Source organism: Neophocaena asiaeorientalis, unplaced genomic scaffold (assembly GCF_003031525.2).
Source record: "Neophocaena asiaeorientalis asiaeorientalis breed wild unplaced genomic scaffold, Neophocaena_asiaeorientalis_V1.1 scaffold283, whole genome shotgun sequence".
NCBI classification, from domain to species: domain Eukaryota; kingdom Metazoa; phylum Chordata; class Mammalia; order Artiodactyla; family Phocoenidae; genus Neophocaena; species Neophocaena asiaeorientalis.
In genome coordinates, this window is record NW_020172827.1 from 2,120,043 (window position 1) to 2,137,193 (window position 17,151).

Sequence of the window (17,151 nt, forward strand, 5' to 3'; positions counted from 1 at the left end):
CACCAATCTGTGTTTTGTCTCTACTGATAGCTATTTTGGATATTGCATATAAATAGAATCATACAGTATGTGTCCTTTTGTGCCTGGCTTCTTTCACTTAGCATGTTTACTAGGTTCATCCACATTGAAGCATGTGTCAGTATTCCATTCCTTTTATGGCTAAGTAATATTCCATTGAATGGATATACCACACTTATTTATCTATTCACCTACTGATGGACGTTTGGGCTGTTTCCACCTTTTGGCTACTGGGAATGACGCTGCTATGAACATGCATGTCCATGAACTTGACTGGGTTCCTGTTTTCAATTCTTTGGGGTATAAGGATGAAGTTTTAATGGGATAAAGTTTTAATGGGATCACTGTCAGTGCTGTGTTGAGAGCTGTGTGTAGGGAGGGGAAGGTCAAAAGGAGGAAAGCCAATAGGAGGTTTTTTAAATACTCCAGGTAAGAAGAGACAGACACTGAGAAGAAGTGACCAGGAGACAGGGGAAAGAACAGGAAAGTGTAGTGGACGCCAAGTGAAGGGACTGTTTCAAGGAAACAGGTGGGATGAAACCCATCCAGTGCTGCTGACAAGTCCAGGAAGATGAGGACTGAGCACTGACCACTTGGCTTAGCAATGTGGTGAGGGAGGGTGGATGGCTGGGGGAGGGGTGCAGTGGAGTGGGGGACATGGGGACACAGGGGTAAACAGCTCTTTCAAGGAGTTTTGTGAAATAGCACAGAGAAAGGGAGTGATAGCTGGAGGGGGATATAGGGTCCAGGATGGTTTCAATGGTAGTAATTATGGAATGTTTGCCCACAGGAATTATGTGATATGAGGGGAATCTTCAGGATGGACGTCAGAGGTAGGGGAGACATGCTGGAGCAACATCCAGCTGAAGGAGTGGGTATCCCATGGGACCCAGCACACACATGGAGTAAGAACTGGCCTTAACTTAGAGCGAGGTAAGCCTCCTGGGTGCTATAGGTAGAATTCTTGCAAAGTCATACTGAAAGGAGCCCAAGTCTGGACCACTCTGGATTGTTTGATCTAATCAAAAGCAGAGCCAAGCTTAAGTCAAAACCACATAAATCAAAGCACTAATATTTGGCAATGAATATGCCAAGTAATTTTCCTTTTTTTTTCTTAAATGGGACTTTTGAGGTAACTTTTATTTTGACTGATTGCTTGGTTGATTAAATGACAATTGATAAAAATTGGCCTTTATTAATTTTTTTGCAATTATAGTTTCTTTTTTTAATCTAATTTAATTTTTATACAGCAGGTTCTTATTAGTTATCTATTTTATACATATTAGTGTATATATGTCAATTGCAATCTCCAAATTCATCCCACCACCACCATCATCCCCCCTCCCCACTTTCCCCTCTTGGTATCCCTACATTTTTTCTCTACATCCATGTCTCTATTTCTGCCTTCCAAACCAGTTCATCTGTACCATTTTTCTAGATTCCACACATATGTGTTAATATACAATATTTGTTTTTCTCTCTCTGTATGACAGTCTCTAGGTCCATCCATGTCTCTACAAATGACCCAATTTCGTTCCTTTTTATGGCTAATATTCCATTTTATATATATGTACCACATCTCCTTTATCCATTCATCTGTCGATGGGCATTTAGGTTGCTTCCACGACCTGGCTACTGTAAACAGTGCTGCAATGAATACTGGGGTGCGTGCGTCTTTTTGAATTATGGTCTTCTCTGGGTATATGCCCAGTAGTGGGATTGCTGGGTCATATGGTAATTCTATCCAAGTAATTTTCCTTTGCCTCAGATTTACACTTCTTGTAATGCTCTTGGGCTAACGTTAAAGCCACAGTCATGAACGGTGGAGCAGCTGGCTCAAGAGTGAGCGGAGAGACTGGATAAACCAAGCCCTGCACCTCACACAACATGCAAAATACTGAGGCCTTAGGAATGGCTTTGAGAGAGATTGTTACTGTCTCAGTAGGATGGCTAGTAAATATTCCCACATCTACTGCAATATGTACAAATAGGAAGTAAGGTGGAAGGGATGCTAAATGTCTTTTTATAATATAATTTAAAGGGAAATGATAGTGTAGTGGGAAGAGCACTGAAAGGCATGAGTTTGAGACCCCACTCTACCACTTACTATCCGTGTGACCTCAGTCAAGCTAACTAATTCTCTGAGCCTGAATCTCTCAACTGAAAAATGGGGTTAATGAAAACCACGTCACCAGTTTTCAGCAGCAAACGAGGGGATATCACTAAAAACAGTCTGTAAAACAGTCCACGTACCAGGTTTTATGTACATGTACATAGCCTGGTTTTAGCTATCTAGATGTGCTTCATATTTTTATGAAAATTTTTGAAAGCTATTGCAAAGACCCTATGACAGGCAACAAGAATCTCTAGAAGGGAGCCATGCTTTCTATATACTGGCCCCAAAGTCGAAGAACGGACAGAGAGAAATCCCCAACAGCTCAGGTGTGTGGCTTCTTCAAGAGCCTAGACTCATTACCTCATCCCTGGCTAAGCCACCAAAGGCTCACCAAGAGCTACCCAGAGATGGATCTCCTGTTTCATCATTTACCCCCATTACCTCTTTAAGCACACTTCAGTCCCTTGGAGGGTTTGAGACAAAAGAGGGTGAGATACTCTGGACTCTCAATTTGGAGACTGGCTCCAGAGGGTGTTACCTGTCCCAGTGCTGAGAGCAGGGCTACATGGGAATACCCTGCTGAGAACCAGCTTCTCAAAGGCCTGTTTGTATTTCCATCCCCACACTAGAGATTGCCAGGTCAGAGTTCAGCAAACTAATAGAATAAACGTGGGAACTGTCCCTGCACCAAAGGACATCAAGATTTCAGCCCCACTAGACACCTCCCCGGGCGACCCTCCAGATCAGCACTGCCCAACAGAACTTTCTGCAATGATATAAATGCCCTATATATGTGCGATCCAGTATGGTGGCCATGAGCCAATTTTACATGCTCCTAGAGAAAGTATTAAGATGCTTGAAGGTGAGGCAAAAGCAGGAATGTGAAGACCCTGGTGTGTTCTTATTCACAGTTGCATCCTGCCCCCTCAACTACGTGGCATGGCTTCTGTCTTCTCAGCAAACGAAAACCTGCCCGGCCTTTAAGGGTCAGCTCATGCCTCAAGCACTGCTGTGAAGTCATCCTTGCCCATTCAGCGCTCTCTGTGGCTCATGTGGGTACACTGAAAACAAGAGCTACAGAAACTCACAGAAGACTCAGGAAACTTCCAGTTGGGGACGATCAAGGCAGTATTCTCCAAAGAAATGATGACTTAAACGAGAACCTTAAATAATAAGTAGAAAACCTGAACGGCCTGTCACAGTGTCATACGTGCCAAATGGAGACTCTAGAGTGAGTTGGGATGCAGAGACAAAAAGCCCAAGGTGAGGTAAGCAGGTAAAAAAGTAGACTAGCTTGATTGCTGTCTGCTTGGCACAGAGGAGTATCAAGAGATAAAATATGAAATGTGTGTTTCCTGCGAGATGGGAGGCCAGAGAGAGGCCTCTTGAGCCAGAGAGAGAGGGCCTTGAATGCTAAGCAGAGTCTGACCTCTATTTCATAGGAAACGGGAGTCCACACGTTTTTGAGCAGAGACAAGCAGCGCCGTAGGAGGAACTCTGTCAGGCCAGCATGCAGGATAGATGCAAAAGAATCCTGGGGAGGCGTGGACCACTGCCATCTCATACCCCACACACTTCTGTTTCCCAGGAGTGACTTCTCCCCTTCCAGCAGTTTCGAGGCCAGTGATCCTTGCCTTTTCTGCCAGTGGAGGAACACCACAGCAGACACCGTTGGTTGCCTTCCCAGTCACCACTTCTACCTCACTAAGGGAACCCCAATGTTGATGGGCAGCAATGTACCCCGTTCCAGGGATAAGTCGCAAGTAATCTTAGCCAGGCAGACCAATCTCTCCCCGTTTGCCGGTGACCAACCTGGGGGTGGGTGGGTATGTGGCCAAAGCGATATAAGGGGACTTCAAAGAAAGATTTTCCTCTCAGAAGCAGACAACGAAGAAAGCTCTAGTCCCAGCCCTTTCCTTCTCACTCTGGGCCCTATCTTATGAGGCTGTGTGGCCAAAACGGAGAAGCAAGGGTCACTAAGACCAGCGGCTACTGACCCCGTCATAAAAAGGAAGAGAACCACACTTTACCCTGCTGCTGGGCAGGTAGAAACACCTGGAAGGAAGAGGATGCACCAAGCCAGACGGAGGGCTCAGGGCCCCGGCTGACCCATGGATGACCACTCAGTTCACCAAGTGACTCCGTGCTGTAAATCGAGTGGAAAGATTCCACCCACCAGCTCGGCCCGGGGCGTGACAAGCTGGGTGCGTTCCCTGCCAGACCCTCACTGCCTATCATGCTTTACGGACGCAAAAACAAATTCCACATATGTTAAAGTTAATTGCAAACATTTGCTGCTGAAGAGGACTCCATTTTTCAACAGTCCTGGGAGATCTGGTTACACCGGTGGCTGAAGCGTCAACCAGCCTCATTCACTCATCAGAAGCAGCAGGGCCAACGTGAGGGTGGCAACCCAACTGTGGAAAGGACCCTCACCCACTCCTCCCTCCCCTGCCATCCAGCCTGTCCCCGCCTCCGCTGGGCTCAAACAAGTGCATACCCCAGGCCCAAGAATGTGCAACAGCACTCACCTCCATCAGCACAGATGGAAAACCACTGTGGGGGAGTTGGAAGGACTGGGGCTGCGTGGGTGGGGAGAGGTGATGGCAGGAAGGGGCGGAAGGATGAGGATGGCCTGGGAAGTGAGCTGGCTGTGTTCCATCGTTCGGTGAGCGATGAAATAAGAGGCACAGAGAGACGCAGAAGCCCCCAGGAGGCCCAGAGCAGTCAGGCTAGCTTGTTAGGGGCCCGCCTGGGGATATGAGCGATAGTTATTGATGGTGTGGTTTAGGAAGACGCTAGTGAGGGTGAGCCTGGGGCTGACAAGGCCCTCAGCAGTGAATGCAGCCTGGGGAAGTCCCCGGAGTGACGGCTGTGAACAAGGCAGGACTTAGGTCTTCCGTGAACATTCTTCTATGGCCCACGGAGAGGTATTTATAAGCACATCCCTGGCGGCACGGGGAGAGGAAATAGAGGACTTTCTACAGCTCAGCCTATGCACTGCACCCACATTCCCATCTGTCCTGGGAGAAGCACTTCGTGGTTTGGATTTGCACCAGCCCAGCTGGAGACACGAGGTGGGAGGAGCCACAGCACTAACTGCTCTGGCGCAGGTAAGAGCACCCCTGAGGGTGCGTGGGGAGGATTCTGTGCACTAGCCACCCAGGCAAGTCCAAATGTGCTGTGTCCAGCTGATGGAGAACTCTTTCTGAGCAAGCTCTTGGAGGAGGGATGTGTAAAGCCATCACCATCCCTGAGTGACCTGTCATGCCTAGGGACTCATTCCCCCGCCCTTTACAAAGGACGAGTAGCATGTGGGGTCTAATGAAGGGAGCCTGCTTGACGGCTTCCTAGGAACCCAATGCCACCCAGAAGCCCCTCCTAACAGCGAGTCCTGAGATAATCTGTGTCCATACAAAGACCATTCAATCAGCAGATACAAATGTGCAATCGACCCAAAGGGGCGAAAATTTTCAAGAAAGGCAGGTCAACCCATCAGGGATCCTTTGGACCCTGACCACTGAGGCAAATCTCACCTTCCCATCTGGGCTCCTATACAATGAGCACCTACCTGCCTAATTCTGCTATCTTGTCTCTCCTGATATGAATATTGCCCCCACCAAACACATTGCATCTTATTACATACATTATCTTATTTGTAATAAATATGCATTATTAAGCACCCACTGTACTGAGTCACTTCATGTGACGAGTATCACAAAAACATAGATTGTTCCTTACACAGGGAAGTCTAACATCTAGTTGGAGGTTCAGGGCACAAGCATGAGAAAAGCTAAGTGATGATACAAGAGTTAAATAAGATGAGGGTGCAAGAGGACATTCAACGGATTGCTGACCACAAATCTGGCACCTCTGGGAGAACACACAGGACCACAGAGCGATGCCACAAGGTAGCACCGCGTGAAGACAAGAAACGAACACTAGCAAGTCACGCTCGCTGAAGCTTTACGTGCCCAAGACACTCCTCAAGGCACCTGATGAAGTCATTTATTCATCATCACCACCCTGAGTCAGACACAGTGATCGTCCCCATCTTACAGGCTAAGCAACTGGGCACAGAGAGGCTAAGTGAGCGTAATCTCATCCCAGCCTGACGGTGACGTACCTGCCCTGAGTCCTGGGCAGTGCACACCTGCCTGGTTTCCTGGAATGACTTTTTCTCTCTTCTCTACTTTTCAGGTCCAATTGTGGCCTCCCCTGGCCATCCTCCATTCCCATCCTCAGGACCTCTACACACGTATGTATTTACACTCTCATCTTCATGGTCTAAGAACACTTTACGCATCTACTTTGGTCTATGTCACTGAATTTATAACTATCAGCTTATATCTGTCTCCCTCACTACACTATGTCCCTAGAGGAACAATATTCCTTTTTTTTTTAAAAAAAAAAAAGTACAGTACATAGCATAGTACCTAGCCATGTACAGTACAGTAGGTACTTAACTGTTTGTCAGATTGAATTAAAATGAATTGAATTGAACTAACATGGGATTTTGGTTTTGGGGCATAGAAGTCAGGGCTGATCACTGATTCTCTCTAAGAACTGAGAAATGACCACGCCGCCCTTAGCTAATCCACCTTCCCAGAGCTGCACTCCAGGGGTGAGTATTTACTGCAGAAATCAGAAGTGGCAGCAGGACTGATGGATGGCCACCACCCTCATAAAGAGCTGTGGGACGCAGTCTCCAGCCACAGCCTCAGGGCTGCTGAGTCCCTTGAAACTTTATGGCATTGTTGCCATGGCGGTCACAGACGTAACGTGCCATGGAGGCAAAAAACTGAAATTCCCCTAGAGGTGAAACACTGGTGGGAACCCATTCACAGGCAAGAGTGCGTTACTTAACCTCTCTGAGCCTCAGTTTCCCTATCTGTAACATGGAGATGATAACCTGCCTCATAAGGTTGTTGGCAGGATTTAATACAACAATAGAGAGAGAGCACACTGGCTGAAGCATAGTAGGCCTTCAATAATTGATAGCAATTCTCATTTCCTTACCCGTTGTTAGGAGTTCTAGTATCCTTTCACCTTGCCAGAGTGAAGCGTTTGGGGTCTCAGTTCAGTTTTTAATTTAAACACACTAGACCAGGGTTTGTAGGAACTCTGGGGTTAATGGTGGAAGGAACCCTATCGTTTCCAATCAGTGAGCCTCCGCATTGATCAAACACAGCCAGACTGACATCTGAAACTGCCACTGAAGAGCTACAGGACTCAAGTCCTCCCAATCTCAGTCCCAGGCTGGGCCTCTACCAGGCAAGTAATTTGCTTCTAGGTGCCCACAGTCACTCGTTTGACTTGGTTGGTTAATACACTAAGGGAAGTTATTCATTAGCAAGTGTGAATAACAGTCCCACCCCCCCAAGAAGCAGCAGTCTGGGCTCTGCTAGAGAGAGCACAATGCAACCGCCCATTAGCATTTGTGAGCAATACCCCAGGAAAAAACGCCAAAGGATGTCACACTAAACCTGACAGGGGTGACAGCGGTCTCCTCACTTACAGGTGACTTCTAACCACATCGAAATACCTTCCTTCACATATACCCCTGCTAAGGCCCCTCCTCCGCACTCAGTATCACGCCCTGAGAATGCATTTTCTGATTCTCCTCGCCAAACTTCAACTCCCCCGGTCACAGTCTACCTTGGAAAACCCTCTCTGCCTTTTCCTGCCCTTCAAGAGGTCTTTAATGCTAAGACAAGTCCCTCTTTTTCTGATAACAAGAGCCTGCCGGCATTTTAAAATCAGACCCTTGCTGATGAAGAGCTCTTGAAACATAAAAAGATTCCAGCCAGACTGTGCTGTCCAAGAGGCAGCTGCCCTCCGCCCTCCCCCATGCAGTCTTTGGCAAAGCCTGGCCCCAGCATGCAGCCGTGGGTCCCAGGAAGAATCAGCACATGTAACTTGATGGGTAACTTAAAGAGGATGAATGGCCAGGGGTCCCACAACCATATGCTCGAAGCCAGGGTGAACACAGGACTCAGAACTGCAGGTTATAACCACTCTCTCCTGACTTCGGCTGCTAAAATCACCTCGGACAATGTTATTCTACATTTGTCATGAAAAGCAAAAAGATTTTTAAAGTGTGACTGATGACAGGCTTCCTTGGTTGAAATAAATTCCTCAGCTCTTAAGAGAGTGGTTGGAAAAAAGCATTTACTGATGATTGAAGATGGAGGATGATATTAGTAAGATATCGCATGTGAGCGCACTTTACAAAGGACGTGGGAACTCCATACACATCATTTGGTGCTGTGAGCGTTCTTGTTGGTAACTCCAACTGACAGCAGGAGAAGCAGGGCACTGAGCAGTAGAGAGATATAGAAAGGTAGAGGTAAGGGCCTCCACTGAGCCCAAGATGTGGGAACTAAAATCTTTCATCAGCCAAATTCAAGGCATGCCACAACTGTGTTCGTGATTCCTAGCAATGTACGGTGAGGGTACGGATGAGCTGCAAGTAGGGTGCAATCGTGCAACAGCTCTGGGACCTATATTCGACTGTTTGAGACAGGAATGGGGGGTGCCGGGGAAGGGACCTGCAGGGCTCATTGGTAAGAGCTGCAAGTCAAGTCAGGGTGGAGTGGCCAGTTTGCTGGGGCTGCTGGAATCCCAAATGCCGGGCAGGGCTGAGTGGCAAGACGCTGGCGACAGGAGGAGGTGGGGGTCAGAAAGGCTCTGTGGGTGGCACGTCCACTCGATGAAGTTGTCTTGGCATCTGCCCATCCCTCCACTCTCCGCCAGGGCTCAAAACCAGGAGTGCCAGCTTCGTTCGAGAGGGCATCTCTGCCGAATCTTCTGCTCAGGAAGGGGCATTCCAGGGCCGTGGCAGCGTCTGGGAGACTGTTCAGGGGCCGCAAACAGGGTAACCACACCTGGGATAACGTCACTCATGGGGTCTTCTTCATCTCACACTCCCTCTCACCGCGGGCAAGTGTACGTTCGGATCAGAGACGGATCTAACATGGGTTGTCACTGCTCCACATGAATCTTTCAAAGCACCCGGCTGCCAGGAATACCCAAGTCCTGCTTTGCTCCACCAGCCCTCTTTGGGCTTCAGGTTCCTGGAATCTGCCTCCCTCCGTCCACTGTGGCCACAGGAAGGTCTCATCCTTCTGCTGCGTGCACCCTACCTCCACCCTCCATGGCACCCCACGGCACCTAAAATGCTTCCTGCTAGAATGGCAGAGAAAGAATGGGATCTGTTGTTCTTCAGGGCAAGAATCCAGCTTCTTCTGATTGGTTGGGTGACATAAGTGAAGAAATAACTAGGATTCTTAGTCAGGGGTCTATGACTGGGCATCAGGAGGTCTATGAACCCCCCAGAAATTGTATGGTTTTGTGTGTAGGTGCTTAATGCGAATTTCTGGGAATAACTACCATACCCAGTGTCAGTTACCATGCACGAGTTGCTATTCTAAAGGCTTAACCCATAGCAGCTAATTTAGTCCTTACATAGGAGATACAAGTTGCTTTTATCCTCCATTTAAAGATGGGGAAACAGAAGTACCAAGAGGCTAAAAAACTTGCCAAAGTCACAGAACCAACCAGCGGTGGAGCCGGGATTCAAACCCAGGGCTCTAGCTGCAGAGCCCCCACTCACGAAACCACCTTGCCTTACTGTCCCAGTTTACATCACATTCTCAGAGAGGTCCATAACCTCACCACGTTTAACTGTCTTGGAGGCATCTAGCTATCAACATCTAGCATGTGGCTGTGCCCTATGAGTTTTTCGTACGCCGAGAATCTAGCACTGCTCCTGGAACCCAGGAGACACTCGGCAGCCACTCTATGAAAGAATGAAAAGTGATGATCATCCAGGCTCTCCTTCAGTAGGTTTCTCCTGCCTTTCAGAGCAACCTTTCTCACATCCCCTCACTTCTTCCCGGCACCTCCATCACGCCAAGCCCTTCATCAAACACAGGAATTTCCCTGCCACAGGTGTTCTCTCTCTGCCCGCTTGCTGCATCCTCTCTCTTGCTGTCCCCCCTCTTCACCCGCAGTCTCTCCAAACCTCGCTGGTTCCATATGCCCAGGGGCTAGCCCATACCACCCGACTCTGGACTACCTCCTGGTTTGACTGGCATTTGGATGGGAGGTGGCAGGACCAGATAAAATTCAGTACACAGGCTCTTTGAAGGAGATGCGGTCGCCACTGCAGCGGAGCCTCGGGCCACCCGCTCCTGCCCCTGCCTCACCGCTGTTCACCCCCACCGACGAACAAGTCGGTCAGGAAGCCGCGCCGCAGCCATGGCTTTTAAAGATACCAGAAAGACTTCCGTGGAGCCAGAGGTGGCGTGGTGATTCACCCTATTAGAATCACCCTCACCAGCCGCAACGTGAAGTCTTTGGAGAAGGTATGTGTTGACCTGATCAGAGGCGCGAAGGAAAAGAATCCCAAAGTGAAAGGACCGGTTCGGATGCCTACCAAGACTCTGAGAATAACTACAAGGAAAACTCCTGGTGGTGAAGGTTCTAAGACTTGGGATCGTCTCCAGATGAGGATCCACAGGTGACTCACTGACCTGCACAGGCCTCCTGAGATTGTCAAGCAGATCACTTCCGTCAGTCTTGAGCCAGGAGTCGAGGTTGAAGTCACCATTGCAGATGCTCAAATCAACATTTTTAATAAATTGATAATCAGTTGTTTAAAAAAAAAATTCAGTACACAGGCCCTCAGTGGGGAGCACAGCATTAAAAAGCCTTCACCCAGAGAAAACTCAACTGCAGGCCAAGAGGAAGGCATCAGAGCGCTAAAGGGGACCCAGTGCCAAGGGTCCTGAAGGTGAGGCGTGAGTCTTTTTATCGGAGGCCCACAGGGAACCTCAGCCCCGAGAGCACCAGGCAGGAGGCAAAGGAGACAGCCTCCTCCCTGTTTGTGAGGGCCTCTTCTGGAATTTAGGCTTGAGGAGCTCGGAAGTTAAATGTCCACCACCAGCTGGACGTCCTGTGGGCATTCAGCACGTTTTCCTGTGTCAGTGAGTTCCAGGCCAGAACTAGCAGCCTTTCCACTGTGGGTCGCAAACTCACCAGACTTGTCCAGTCGTGGCTGAAATCGGTTCTTCCCTGACGGGAACTCCACGGTCTGTGAAAAATAAACGGGTGTGGACTTCATCCAGTGGGCAGAGGTCTTGTCCCTGAAAAGTAGCACTGCAGTCAGCAAGCACTGGCCCGAGTCTGCTTCCTGTTCCAGCGGAGACTTGGAAGAAGAGACAGAGGGCCTATCTCAGCGCCCTCTTCTTAATATCAGTCACGGAGAAGTATTTCCAGGACTGAAGGGCATCTCTCCTGCAGCCTCTTGCACCGCAGGGACACTGGAGAGAAGATGTCAGAGAGAAGATACACGAACTCCACCTGCAATGCTGCCCTCCCTTGAGGGGAACGGGATGCTGCTGTTTGATTCATCTATTCCCTCAGTGCAAGAAACTCAGCTGCTTTATGCCTCACTTTGCCCTTTCGTTAAATGGGGTCCGTGCTGCGTATGCAGAACCACATCGGTCAAATGAGTATATCTAACACCCTCCAGAAGCGGCAGAGGGCAAACTTATCCTCTGATTAGCATCTCTATAATAATAAAAATAATTTGTAGTATTAGTTCTGACAAACGACCACAGTTTGGGCCTATGCAGCAGTGTCTCTCCACATCAATAAACATATCAACTGCCCCAAAGACTCTCAAGCGGAGATTTAGGGGGAGGGCTCGAGTGAGCCGTTTACATGACCCCTTTCCATCTCGCGGTCCCCCTCTCCCTGGGGCAGGCAAGTGCTCGTTTTACTGCCTGGCAACCAGACTGGGACTAAGCTTGCTAAAATATGAGTGTTTTTTTGGCTGGAGTACCAGAGCGCCTGCAGCCCTACGGAGAGAGAAAAATTGAACACACCAGGCCGTGGCTCCAGAAAGGGGAAGAATTAGACTTCACACCGAGCAGGCTGAACCATGGCATTCTTTAGATAATGCTTAACAAACCCCCAAACAAAGGCAGCCAACTTAGCTGCATGTTCGTAAAATGTATTCTCAGCAGATTCGGGCTTATTGAAGCACTGTGTTGCTTTGCAGCCAGGGTCCCCATCCTAAGCTTCCCGTTTTTCCGTGCTGTTCCCCTTGTCTAAATTCCTACAGATTCTGCCAATCAGAATTCCTCACTTCGGGCTCAGGAGGGCTTAGCAACCAAGGTAAATGGTGGTGCTTTTAAATTTGATCCTAACCCTGAAGAACAACTGCCCCCCACCCCAAAGCCCCCTGCTCTGATGAGCCATCTTCTGAGGCCGGTCCTCAGCGGTTTGCAGGCTGACCGCTTAGAGATGAAGGGTGTGGAGTTCTGGGATTCACCTCCACGTCTCACCATTCCACCTCAAATGACACCTCTTACATTTATTCAATGCTGTCGTAGACTTTCTATGACCGGGATCGTGAAAGTTCAAACTTGAAGTTATTTTAATTTTTGGAAATGCCACTGTCAGTGTTATTTTTAAAGCCATGGCTATCATTAGTATTACTAGCATTTGTGTACCCAGGTAGAAAGCCAGCTTGATAAACTAGTAGGCATGTTTTTGTGGTCCAGTCCGTTTTTTGCTGCAGAATGTATAAGGCTAGGTAGAAAGGGCAAAAGGTATGGAAGCAGGCTCATAGATCTCAGATCAAACGTAAACGTCATTGAACTCCACTGCTACTTCGTACAGCTTTCACTCCTTCCTCCCTTTCCCGCCTCCATGTTATCCCATTTATCCTGTACCCAAATACCCCAGGATTTGTGTATTAGTTGGACCCTTTTGTAACAGTTGGTGGAGAACAGGAATTTAAGGTCCGGAGACTAGATTGGGGTCCTTACATATGGACTCTGCAAATTTCGTGAGAGCAATACTTTTCCTGTAGGAGAAAGCACCTCTTCACTCCGAGATATGGAGAACTGGCCCTGGTGGCTAGAGTCCCACCAGCATCCCCTGCTAACTCTGGGACTTCACACGGGATTCTCTGTTAAGGGCCTTCTCCATAAACTCAGAATAACAATTCTTACTCTCAATGAACTTCCAGGGCTCTGTCGGGGTGAATGGGATAAGGAGTAGAAAATATTTTCATTGCTTCTGAGAAAGTTGTGTTGACTGAAAAATAAAAATGCACAACCTAAAATTTAAATTATATTTTATTCAGAAAACTTGCTGAGGACTTACGCCCGGGAGGCAGTCTCTCAGCTCTGAGGGGATGGCTCTGAAGAGGTAAGGGAGGGGCCAGGATATATAGGAGTTTTTGCAACAAAAATCAGGTAGTCGGAAAGTCAAAAGATTACTATTAATTAAAGAGAAAACAGACATCTCAAGTTAATGAATTTAGCGCTTTCCTATGTATGGGAAGATGCAAAAGTCTGGGCTTACGAAAATCACTCCTTTGATATGCACCTTAACTATCTAGGGCCAGCATCCTGCTTTTCTCTCCATCCTGCATCCCCTCACAGTGCATATCTGGGGGTGGCTACAGTGGCTAATGGTTTGATGGCTGCAACATCCTTTGTTTACTGATATAGCAGGTGACATTTTTCATCCACAAATGCAAGATATTAAACTTCCTAAAAAATTTCCAAGGCTCTAGTTCTTGAAGATTCTTGCATGTGGCTTCCCTGAACCCTCATCTCCACTGAAAAGTTGCAGCTGAGAAACTACACCCAACCCCAAAGCACAGACCAGCACCTCCAACCAGTTTGTGAGCTGAAGTCTGCTTGGACCGGTGACCTAAATGTTCATGGATTCAGGTCTGCAGATTTAAGAGGTGACCACAGCAAACATGGAAGCCAGGAAACATGTCAAACACAGAGCTTAACAACAGAGTCCAGCTCCATCCCCAGGAGACAGAAGAGACTCTAGGATTGCTGGAGGTGAGGACAAGGGAACTTTCAGGGTGGCTCCACACAGAGCAGAAAGCAGGCTTTACGGAGGATGGCTGCAACTGTACATTTTTGCATTTATGTGTATACGGTGATTGTCTGTTACAGAACGCCCACTCAAGCACATGGACCCACAAGTAATAATACCACACACATGTGTGTAAATGTGTATATGTGAAGCCACAATGCACTGTCCTCTGAAAATGAAGCTATATTGCCCAGAGTACCACCTAACCAATAGTGTATGTTCAGTAAGTTACCTGTTGACCGATAAGTGATTCTACAGACTTTTAAACTATCCACATAATTTAAGGGTCTTCCCCCAAGAGATCGCAACGGGTTTTCACTGATAAATCAACCTCTCACTCAGGCCATGGTGATCAATAGCCCACAGTTGTGAAACCGCTGAGTGGGGTTCTGGCAGTGGATAGAAGGAAGCTCATAGCGTGTTCTACCCCCAGTCCCCTGCCTTGACACTCCTGCTTCTTGCTGGAGACTAAACCCTGCATCTTGGGCCTCTGCTTCCTCTCCCTCCACACACTCTACCCAATTCATCCATCCATCCCCATGGTTTTCAACACCATCTACAGGCTGATGAATCCCAAAGCCCTATCTCTGACCCTTTTCCAAACTCCAAACTCATATCCAATTGCTATTTGACACCTCCACTTGGATGTAAAACACACATCTCAAATTTCACATGGCCAAGCAGAACTCTTTGCCCCCGTCTACTCCCCAGATTGTCCACATGGCAGTTAGTGGGATCTCCACCCACCTAGGAGTCACTTTATCCTCCACACCCTGCCATCTAAGTCAACCAGTCCCGTGAGGCCTCTGAATCATGTCCAGAGCTCTTCCCTTTCTCACTGTCTCCACTAGTACCTCCACTTCTTGCCCTCGTAAACTCTGCCACAGGGCAGCCAGAGGGTCTTTTTGAAAATGTAAATCAGAGCTCACTCCCCTGTGTAAAGCCCTCCAAGGATTTCCCATTGGATTTGGAATAAAATCCAAAATCCCTACTCTGATTTACTAAACTTCCAGTCTGATCCTTGCCACCAACTCCAACCCCATATCATGCCACTCTCCCCTCCTTCACTCAGCTCCAGCCTCACTGCCTTCTTTCTGGGCTCAAATAGGTCAAGCTTGTTCCCAACACAGGGCCTTTTCACTGGCCATATTTTCTGCCTGGAACAACCAGCACCACTGCCACCTCTGCCTCCCCCTCCCCCTCCCCTTTCCTCCTCCTCCCTTACATGGATGGCTCCCTCTGGCATTCAGATCTCAGCCCCAATAGGCTCCCTGATCACCCACCCTAAAGTACCCATCTGGTCACTCTATACATCACCCTACATAGCACTGTTTTTCTTATTTGCATCTTCATTCCTGGTTTGTCTCCTCCAGCTCTAATGTAACTCAATGAACAGAGATATCACACCTGAGTAGCCAGAACAGAGCCCAGCATGTAGCAGGTTCTCAGAACATTTTCAAATGTATGGCTCTTCTAACCAATAAAATATACACAAACACACATTCATGGTCGCAGACGATTAGGTAGAATTTTCTCATCATTCTCTTTGTCCACAAGATATTACACACCACAAGCCCATGCTTACTTTATGTCTAATATCCTTTTGTTGCCAGGAGGCAGAAGAAAGAAATTGCTGAATAATTATTGCCTCAATTGGCAGGAAGGAAAAGACCAAATTCGCTCCCCCTCACCCCAACCTCCAACACGACAAACTATCTCTATGGTCCATCTGAACACCAGTATTTAAGGAACAGTTTTGAGATCGAAAGACCTAAGTTTGAATCAAGGGCTCAGCCACTCACTACACAGGGGATGCCAAACACCCGTCCCCCTCTCTGGCCTTTGTTTTTTTCTCATCTGGTGGATGAACATACTACCAGCCCTGCCCACCTGAAAGGGTTGTAATGAGGAACAATGAAATATATAAAATCACTTTGCACACTGCAAAGTATAAGCTATAAATGTAGGGATTATTGGCATTATTGAGATAAATGGAATTTTCAATGCAAAGATCTACCTGATTACTGATTTCATTTGATACCATCGATCACCTTGGCTCAGGGTGTGTGTGTGTATTTTGGGTCAGGATGGGAGCGAAAGAAGGGCTGCTAACCATGAATTTTAAAGAACGCATCCCAACAACAAACACGGAAGGCTCATTCTGGGAGTCAAAGCTAATATTAAGAGCCAGGAGCCGGCAGGCGGAGGAGGTCAGAGTTAATTACAGCCGTCGGCATTTTACATGGTGCCTACCCAGGCCCCCTCCACTGGGAACATCACATTCTAAATCCGAGCTGGCTGATATTAGCGAGCACTGATTAGAATATGCCCACAGGGCCTCTTAAACTTGCCTCCTCTTTTAAAGCATTTGTTTTCAGCAAGATTTATGGGCACCTCTGCTGAGCGCAAGCAGGTTTGCCAGAGCAGGCAAGTCCTTCCCTTTATAAAGCCTTGGCCGCACGGTGCCCGCCTGGGCACCCGGGTGGGAAGAAAGGCAGGCTCCATCTGGGTGATCTTCCTTCCCGCAGAGAAGAGCGTGTAGGGACCTGGCAGAAAGTGTTCAGATTTCTGACCGGCGGCCTGAAATGGCCCCCAGCACCGCGAGCTACCGAAGGGGGTAAACACCCATGGCCTTCAGGAGAACCGGAGGGTCTCAGTCTCTCCATCTGTGAAACGGGTTGACAGGAAAAATGGAAGTTGACCTTGCCAAGCTCTGACAGGTAAGAAGGGCTTGCTGTTTGGAAGAATGTCCTTTAAACCTTAGCCACACACCCAGAGTACTCTTCTTAAAAAGAATAAATATATTTCTCAGATTTAAATGTTCATGTGAAATGTGCAGCAGGATCTCCAGCCAGGATGCAGGGATCCAGTGAGGAAAATGAAAGAATTCTCATCTCCACTTCACAGTTATGGCCCATCCCACACCTGGAAGGAAATCCTCAGGGAGAGAAAGTTCTGCAAGAACTCTATTCCCTATTTACTACCCAAGCTGAGTGAGTCTGGACCTGTGGGATGAGGTCCCTCTGTAAAATGAGATGTGGATGAGATAGCATGTCACATTCCTTCCAGTCTAAACACTATCACTCTATAATTCTTCTTGT

The 17,151-nt window shown here is 47.9% G+C and overlaps 1 protein-coding gene and 1 pseudogene across 1 annotated transcript in view; one reads left to right on the plus strand and one right to left on the minus strand.

The window, feature by feature from the left end:
• The window catches only part of LMX1A (LIM homeobox transcription factor 1 alpha), a 143,782-nt gene that overhangs the window by 60,071 nt on the left and 66,560 nt on the right, over positions 1-17,151 (minus strand). The window lies entirely within an intron of this gene.
• Positions 10,397-11,054, plus strand: LOC112397706 (40S ribosomal protein S20 pseudogene; annotated as a pseudogene).